Source organism: Palaemon carinicauda, chromosome 12, assembly GCF_036898095.1.
Source record: "Palaemon carinicauda isolate YSFRI2023 chromosome 12, ASM3689809v2, whole genome shotgun sequence".
NCBI lineage: Eukaryota > Metazoa > Arthropoda > Malacostraca > Decapoda > Palaemonidae > Palaemon > Palaemon carinicauda.
The window spans coordinates 68,212,530-68,222,529 of NC_090736.1; the positions used below are offsets into that span (position 1 = coordinate 68,212,530).

At 32.1% G+C, this 10,000-nt stretch overlaps 1 pseudogene; it reads right to left on the bottom strand.

Moving 5' to 3' along the window:
* Positions 1 to 10,000, bottom strand: part of LOC137650876 (neuronal acetylcholine receptor subunit alpha-7-like) — a 197,765-nt pseudogene that overhangs the window by 66,846 nt on the left and 120,919 nt on the right.

Genomic DNA, 10,000 nt, shown 5'->3' on the forward strand with positions numbered 1-10,000 from the left:
TATATATATATATATATATATATATATATATAGTTGTATATATATATATATGTATATATATATATATATATATATATATATATATATATATATATATATATATATATATATATATACATATATATATATGCATATATATATATATATATATATATATATATATATATATATATATATATATATATATATATATATATACCATACACACAAATACTGTATATGAATATAATTACACACACACACACACACACACACACACACACACACACATATATATATATATATATATATATATATATATATATATATATATATATATATATATATATATATATATATATATATATATATATATATATATATATATATATATATATATATATATATATATATGAATTTGTGTACAATTTTGATTTTGAGTAATCCTTCTAATTCAGTTATATTGTATTTCTAGACGAATCTCTTCTGTATTTTGACATGAACCAATTATCAAAATCTCAATCTAATCCATTCTACAATGAAAAAAAAATGGTTCTGTCCCGTTTATTTTCACCAGCACCATTTCGTAGTCTCCCTCCAGGCGCTCGCCCTCCATTCAAAGATTCAAACCCACAGAGCCCAATTTCCCAGCAAACCGGATTATCGCCACTCACTAATTAGCGGCGTCTTTTCCGTCGAGGGCAAGCTCTCCCTGATGGTTATGAGGAACACTGTCATGGAGAGCAAAGCAGATATCCCCAAGGTGACCTTTTCTCCGGATTCGCTCGGGACGTAGAACACCAACAACGATTGGAAGAGAAAAGGCAGGATTTAAGATGTCATATTTCTTATGGTCATTTACGAACAGAGAATGACATATATACGCATACGTATACTCGCAAACATAACACACATACATACATATATATACACATACACACACGCGCATATATATATATATATATATATATATATATATATATATATATATATATATATATATATATACATATATATATCTTTCAAATAAGCCATATATATTAATACAATAAAGTCTGGATTCTCTTAACGACCTCGGGATCAGAGCCCCAGGCGGAACCGCCCAAAGACTATAATATCTGACCGGCGGGGATTTGAATCCTCGTCCAGGATATCTGTATGCCAGTGACCATACCACTCAGCAACGAAGAAAGATAAAAGTCAATGACAATTCTTCTGTACATATACCTGTCAAATTCAGGTTTTCTGTACTTAGAATTGAAATCAACCCATCTTCACCATCGTAGCTAATTGGTAGATTTGGGACTTGGCATTCGATTAATGATAATTTTTTTTTTTTTTGCACATTTAAACTTGTTTCTTTCATATTTCAAATAATCCTTATATATTAATACATCATAGTCTTTGGTCGGTTCCGCCTGGGGCTCGGATCTCGTGGTCGTTAAGAGAATCCAGACTTCAATATTAATATTAATATATATGGCTTATTTGAAATATGAAAGAAACACGTTTAAATGTGCAAAAATTTATCATATATATATATATATATATATATATATATATATATATATATATATATATATATATATATATATATATATATATATATATATATATATATATATATATATATATATATATATATATATATATATATATACTGTATGTGGGTGTCTGCGTTTCATTTAACACTAAGTGGTTTCCAATGACCCCTACACTTTTCATGCTTTATATATTGACCTCTAATCCCTCTGTAGAATACTTCCACAACATTAGTTGCTTCGTACACACGCATCAATGGCTCATCAACAGCGGATCGAGCCCTCGTAAACACATTGCATCATTCACTCCTAACTTGGGCGCGTTCTCTTTCCAACACTTCTTTCACTCTAATTCATTCAAACTTTATCTCTTCCGAGTGACACCCCATCTTATCATCCTTCATTTTTCATTATTATAATTATTACATTTACTTAACTTATGATAAGCGAGGTCTTCATCTCAGCAGCTTACGAGACATTAAATCTTTCGTTATATTTATTACTAAAGTATTACTTCCAGAAAGAAGACATGATTCAACAGTGCTTTCATACAGTATACTGTATTCTTTTAGCTTTGATCTCTACTGACACTTAGCGTTTCTACCTGATAGCATACCAGAGGGAAAGGGAAAAAGATTCTAATTCCAAAATAACGCCCTCTGTGTGCATATGTTTTTACAATCGTAAGAAAGGAGGCAAAGTGGCAAACAAACAGACACAATGTGCAATCAGGCTTTATCTTCTTGATGAAAACCAAATTCAAGCATTCAGGGAAATTTCAAGAACTACTTCTCTTAAAATAAGCTAAACTCACATTATGCCATTGATTATAACGCAAGGCAATATGAGATTGAACACATAAAACATGGGTCTCCTTCTCAGCTTTATGGTAAAGGTTATATCTGGGTAGGGTTCGGGGGAGCAGGAATATTACGTGATATTCTTCATTGCTGTGAACTCTACCAGGTCAAATTCTCCGTTGCTTTGGTAGATGAACATGTCTCCTTCGTCCATCTGCTTCATAGGATCCAACTGCGAGTAGAGAAAAAAGTTTCTATTTTAGAGACTATATTTCAAAAGCCACAGAATTATTTTTATTTTCATGTTGATTCTGAATAATTATCCTCGTCAACCCTGCTTACTCGAGTTTACTACAATATTAATATTCGACAAGATAAACATTCAATTGTTCAAGAGCGTTTCATTCTATATTCGTAGATATAGAAGCAGTATTGTTTTCACTCTCTTCGTTATGAAAGACGAAATTTGGGAAGTTGGAATATAAAATAAGAAATAATATCTATATATATATATATATATATATATATATATATATATATATATATATATATATATATATATATATATATATATATATATATATATATATATATATATATATATATACATGTTAATCATGTGTAAAAACATTTACATGTAAGTCTATATATGTGTGTATATGTATACCAGTATGTGTGCACGTACGTATATGTCTATGCATATATTATGTATGTGTGTGTATGAATGCCTGTCTCTGTATACGTATGTATATGTCTTTTTATATATTTATATATAGATGTGTTATATATATATATATATATATATATATATATATATATATATATATATATATATATATATATATATATATATATAGTTTTGCTTATGTATTTATGTAGATAAGGCTACCAGTATTCATAAAAATAAACTGTATTGAGAGTTACAAACAAGAATTTACCTGTCACCAGAAATTACCCTTTTTGGCAGGTGTCTAATGAGGTTTGATATCCGCTCAGTAAACACCTGATCACGGCCCAGGCAGCTGGTATGGGAGTGTCATTGCTCTGTAAGCCTCTATATGCATGTTTGTACTTTTATTTTCCCTATAAAATCAGTCCTCTGAAGAAGTATTAAGAAGCTAGTCAGGACTCAATCGTATATTTCGTATTATCATTTTCCCTGTGGTTCTTCTGCATCTGAGCATCACGGTTTACAGTGAATTTTTACACACACACACACACACACACACACACATATATATATATATATATATATATATATATATATATATATATATATATATATATATATATATATATATATATATATATGTGTGTGTATATATATATATATATATATATATATATATATATATATATATATATATATATATATATATATATATATATATATATATATATATATATATTATGTGTCTGTGTGTTTGTGTGTCTGTGATTCAAGATCAATCATTTTAGAGTAAACGTTTTCTGCACTATATCATTGTGAATCAGTAAAGTCTTCCTTCTGATAACACATACATATGTGTTAGATATATATGTAGATATATAAGTATGTGTTAATAATAGTCAAAACGATCTCTTTATCTCTCGATTTCCACACTTGATGCGCTAACCTTTGAGTCAAGAGAAGACTTGAGCCTAAGGAAACAAGAGGGCACAAAATCACTTCCACCATATTAGTATTAACAATATTCAACCACGTTTGGCCTACAGTGCTTGTATAATGAGCGTTTTTTTTTTTCTCAATTTTGATATATCAACAATCTTCGAACTTTCGTTATTTATTGTATTAGTGTACTCTGGTTCGCAGAATTCTGCTTATAAGTAACTTGTCTTTTCTTACTTATTCTTACATATTTGAAACACGTCGCTTTAAAATTTATCCATGTTTCATAAACACAAACATTTTGCAACATCTAAATCTGTTACTAATTTCCAATAACAGTGAAGCTACATAACATAACAATAAACTCATCAAAATTATCAATGCAACCTAATCATTCGGCAATATTTTCTGCATGTTTTCATATTTCATGGGGCCACCAGGTCCTTTTATTTAAAAAATCCCATCAAATTTCCATCATTTTAAACCTTTCTCACTTTAAACGTCTTACGATCTAAGACCTGAATCTTCCGGTACAACGTATTGATCTTAATACAAAGTCATTATATGATAAAAGATTTTTTTTTTTGACTCGGGCTTAGTTCCCTTACTCCACTCTTTAAAAAAGAAAAAAAAAAGAAAAAAAAAAGATTCTGGAGAAATTTTAAATTTCTCACATGACCTAGTTTTTTACGTCTTCTCACGACGCAGGTAAGAACGAGCTATGGCTTTTCACAACATATGTAATGAGTTACAACTTCTCACCGCACACATACAAATCACTACAGCTTCTCACAGCAAACACACAAATGTTTACACCTTCTCACAACATATGTATAAACGAGCAACAACTTCTCACGACACATATACGAATAAACTAAAACTTCTCAGGACACTCATGAACGAGCTATGACTTCTCAAGACACACATACGAACGAGTTAAAGCTTCTCACAACACATGCACAAACGAGCTATAACTTTTCACAGCACACATACAAATGACTACAGATTCTCATAATACGTGTATAAACGAGCTACAACTTCTCACAACACATATATGAATGAGCTACTGTTATTCACAGCACATGTACCAACGAGCTACAACTTCTCATAGCACACATATGTATGACTACAACTTCTCATAACACATGTAAAAACGAGCTAAAACTTCTCACGACACATATATGAATGAACTACGATTTCTCATAATATTTACAAATAAACTACAACTTCTCATAACTTATGTATAAACGAGCTGCAACTTCTCATGACACATAAACAAATGCGCTATGATTTCTGACAACATATGTACAATCGAGCTACAACTTCTCACAGAACACATACAAATTATTATAGATTCTCATAACACATGCATAAACAAGCTACAACTTCTCACGATACATATCGAATGAGCTACGGTTTCTCACAATACATGGACAAATGATCTACAACTTCTCACAGTATATATACGAATGACTACAGCGTCTCATAACACATGGGTAAGCAAGCTACAACTTCCCATGACACATGTATGAATGAGCTACGGTTTCTTAAAACACATGTACAAACGAGTTAAAACTCCTCACAGCACACCTACGAATGACTACAGATTCTCATAACACATGTATAAACGAGCTACAACTTCTCACGACACATATACAAATGAGCTACGGTTTCTACCAACATCTACAAATGAACTACAACTTCTCACAGCACATATACGAATGACTGTAGCTTCTCATAACACATGTACAAACGAGCTACAACTTCTCATGACACACATGAACGAGCAATGACTTATCACGACACACACATGATCAAGCTACAGCCTCTCACAACACATAGACGAAAGAGCTAAGACTACTCATGACGCATGTATGAACGAGCTACTACCTCTCATGATGCATATACGAGTGAGCTATAACTTCTTATGACACACGTCCGAATGAGATACATCGTCTCACAATACACATACGGATGAACTACTACTTTTTCGAAATATGTGCAAACAATCTATTACTCTCGAAACATGTGTGAATGAGCTATGACTTCTCATGACACACTTGCCAACAAGCTACTACTTCACATGACACATATGCAAAGGAGCTATGATTTTTCGTACCACACGGACTGTATGAACTTGTCATGTCTTCCGACCATACATAAGAATGAGCTACTACTTCTCACGACTTGCTTGAATGAGCTATGACTTCTCTCGCCGCACGTATGAACAAGCTACAACTTTTCATGACCAACATGCGAACGAGATACGGCTTCTAACAACGCTCATATGAACAATATGAATTCTCTGACCAAACATACGAATGACCTATGCTCAAGGCACGTACTAACGAGCTTCGACTTCTCACGACATACATACCTATGAACTACTAATTCTCATGACACATGTAGGAATGAGCTACGTCTTTTCACTACACAAGTACAAACGTGCTACATCTTCTCACGCCATATGCACGAACGAAGTGCATCTTCTCACGACCTTTAATGAACCAGCAACGACTTCTCACAACAGCATGAATGAGCTAAGACATCTTACAACACACATATGAACGACCTATGACTTCTCAAGACACATGTACGAACGAAGTACACCTTCAGACGACACATCTACAAAAGAGCTGTGTCTTCTCTAAGACACACATTCAAACCTGCTTCTACTTCCCATGATACATGTACGAACGAGCTACATCTTCTCACGACACACGTACGAACAAGCTATGTCTTCTCACGACAGAAGTACGAACGAGCTACGTCTTCTTAGACACATAAACGAACGAGCGACTACTTCTCATGACACACGTACAAACTAGCTACTACTTTTCACAACACATGTATGAACGAGATACGTATCCTCAAAACACAAGAACAAACGAGCTACATCTCCATAAGACACACATACGAACGAGCTATGTCTCCTAACAACACATATACGTATGACCTATGACTTCTCATGATAAAAATACAAATGAGCTACTAATTGTTATGGCAAACGTTCGATTGAGCTACGTCTTCTCACGGCATATGTACAAATGAGCCATGACTTATCACAACACATACAAACGAGATACATTTTCTCACAACACACATATGATTGAGCCGCTACTTCTTACGGCACACTTATGAACAAGCTACGGCTTCTCATGATACATGTACAAAAGAGATACGTCTTCTTAAAAGAAACATACAAATGAGCTACTACTTTTCACGACACATGTGCGATAGAGTTACGACTTACCTCAACAGACACATAAACAAGATATGACTTCTCACAACACACAAACCAATGAACTACTTCCCAAGACTCACCTATGAATGAGCTACGCCTTTTTAAGACACACGAATGAGCGACATTAGGAAATCCCCATGTATATACGAGTCATTCCCCATATAAATACGAGTCCCTCTCCCATTCAGGTAACTCGAGGCCGCCAAATATATTTTTGGTCCATTGTTTGACTTTCCTTAGGCATTTCAACTTTAAGACTGTAAAAAACTCAAGCATAAACACCACAACCACAACTATTCAAGAATATATTTCTGTCCCACTTTCTCGTCACTGTTTGGCAGAGAAACTTGCTTCTCCCCTCTCTCTAAAAACATATCCCCACTGTTTTTACCGGATGGATGTCAGCTATATATATTTCATTCTGATGATAAATAATTAGTGATGGCTATAGAGGTAGATTGCTTAATGAGATAGATGAATAGATTGATGAATGAACGAACGTATAAATGAATAGAACAACGCTTTAAAAGTAAATGAATAAGTAAATAACCGGGGCGTAGGAGCGTCTTTTTGGGTGGCATGGGGCTAAAGTTTAAGAAGTCCCTGACGACGGTGGTTCTGGGGTGCCTCCCTCCAAAAAATATTTTTATGAGGCAATAAGTTTAGATGCGATTTCCTGGAATCTAACAGCTAATTGTAGGAACCACAAAATCCTAGTTTTGCCATTGTACACAATGACTATGGTGATAAGGTATGAAGATGAGAACCTCACAAACCAATAAGTACTTCATAGACTTGTAATACTGCAATGGTCATAAAATTCAAGGTTTTCAAAATAAAACTATATATATATATATATATATATATATATATATATATATATATATATATATATATATATATATATATATATATATATATATATATATATATATATATATATATATATATGTATGTATATATGTGTGTGTGTGTGTATGTGTGTGATTGTGTGTGTGTGTGTGTGTGTGTGTGTGTGTGTGTGTGGTATAGAGAGGCTACCTTAGCAAACTGAACCTTGTAACGTACAATGTCACGACCCTGTATAGAGAAGAAGATCTTGATGCTTTACTAGAAGAGCTGAAATAAATAGATTGGGTTATAATGAGATTGAGGGAAATTAGAATAACTGAGGAATCTTAATTAGAGTTAAAAGGCGGTCATATCTTTTGCTTTTTATCTTACTGATAGAAATCGTTCAGGTAACACAAGAATTATGCAGTATCAGTGATAGAAATGCAGGATTGATTACCAAACTGAATGAAAGGTAGGAAATAAAGAGCATTCAAACGTATGCACCAACAACATCCAATTCAGAGGAAGAAAGAGAAACTTTTTATAAGCATTTGGAGTTATCTTAAAAAAAAAAAAACATAGGACTATTTACATTTGTTTTAGGTGATTTCTCTGTAAAGTAGGTCAAAAGAAGAGAGGATAATCAGCTGTAGGTAAATTTGGAGTTTGCACAAGAAATATCATAGGAGACATGCTTGTAAAATTTGTTAAAAGAAAAAAAATAAACAACTAATGTTCATGAACACCATTTTTTATATATAAATATGAACATAGAAAATAGAGATGGAGAAGTGCATATATGGAAAAGAAAAAGGATAGAAATTTAAGTCTCAGTCATAAAGTTAATTTAGTTGAAGATGTAACAGTGTTAAACTAATTAAAGTCAAGCGACCATAGAATTATGAAAAGTCAAATTTGTCTAAATCTAAGGAAAGAGGGGAAAAGGTAATTTCAAGAAATAAAATAAACACTTCTGTCATCAGAGAAAAGTAAGAATAGTTCAGTTTAGCAATACAAAATTGGTACTCCTAGCTACAAGATGAAATGGTAGCAAATTAAGAGGAAATTAACAATAATTTAACAAAATTTGTATTGAAATCTGCACAAGAGATGGGTGGAAATGTTCCAAACAAGATCAAAGAAAACTATCAAAAATGAGCAATAAACATAACCAAGAAAAGACTGGAAATGAGGGCAAAATCCAAGAGAGATGAAATAGGATTAAAAGAACTATATAAAACATTAAACAATTTAAAAAGATAAGACATAATTCACGAAAAACAAAAGAAAGGAAAAAAATATTGTTAACGAAAAGATACTTGAAACCGGGCGCCAGCAGATGTTTGCTTTAACGTATAAAAATGTATACATTAACAAAAGAGATGGAGTGATAAAAATTACAGTGGATTTCTATGAAAGAGTATAAGAAAAGGAAACATTCAATGGAAATTTCTTTAAAATTATGTAGTCAAACCGTCTAGAATGATAACTCAATTTTTATATCAAAATTCTTCTTGTTATCAAAACTTATTGTATGTGATAAAAACTGCAGAGAATTATCATATAATGCTATCCAATAACTTCACCTATAGAAATAATGAATCACTAAAAAATCTGATAAAGAGAAAATTTAAAATGAGGTAAAATCCAAGAAAGATAAAATAAAACTACCCCAACAATTAACAACCTAAAAACACAAGAAATATATTAACACAATCAGTGCAAAATTAAAAAAAAAAAAAACTAAAGAAATGAAGAAGCATCAAGTAAATGAAAAGTAGACTTGGAACAATGCGAAAAAAAATATTTTCTTTAGCGAATGAAAATGGGTATATCAACAAAGAGATAGAGTAATGAAAATTTGCAGAGGATTTCTGTACAATGCTATACAATATTGATATAAGAAATAACTTTGCCAATAGATATAATGGAACTCCTGAGCCGGTAACGGAAGTAGCGGTAGAAGTAAAGAAAGCATTAAAAAGGCATGTAA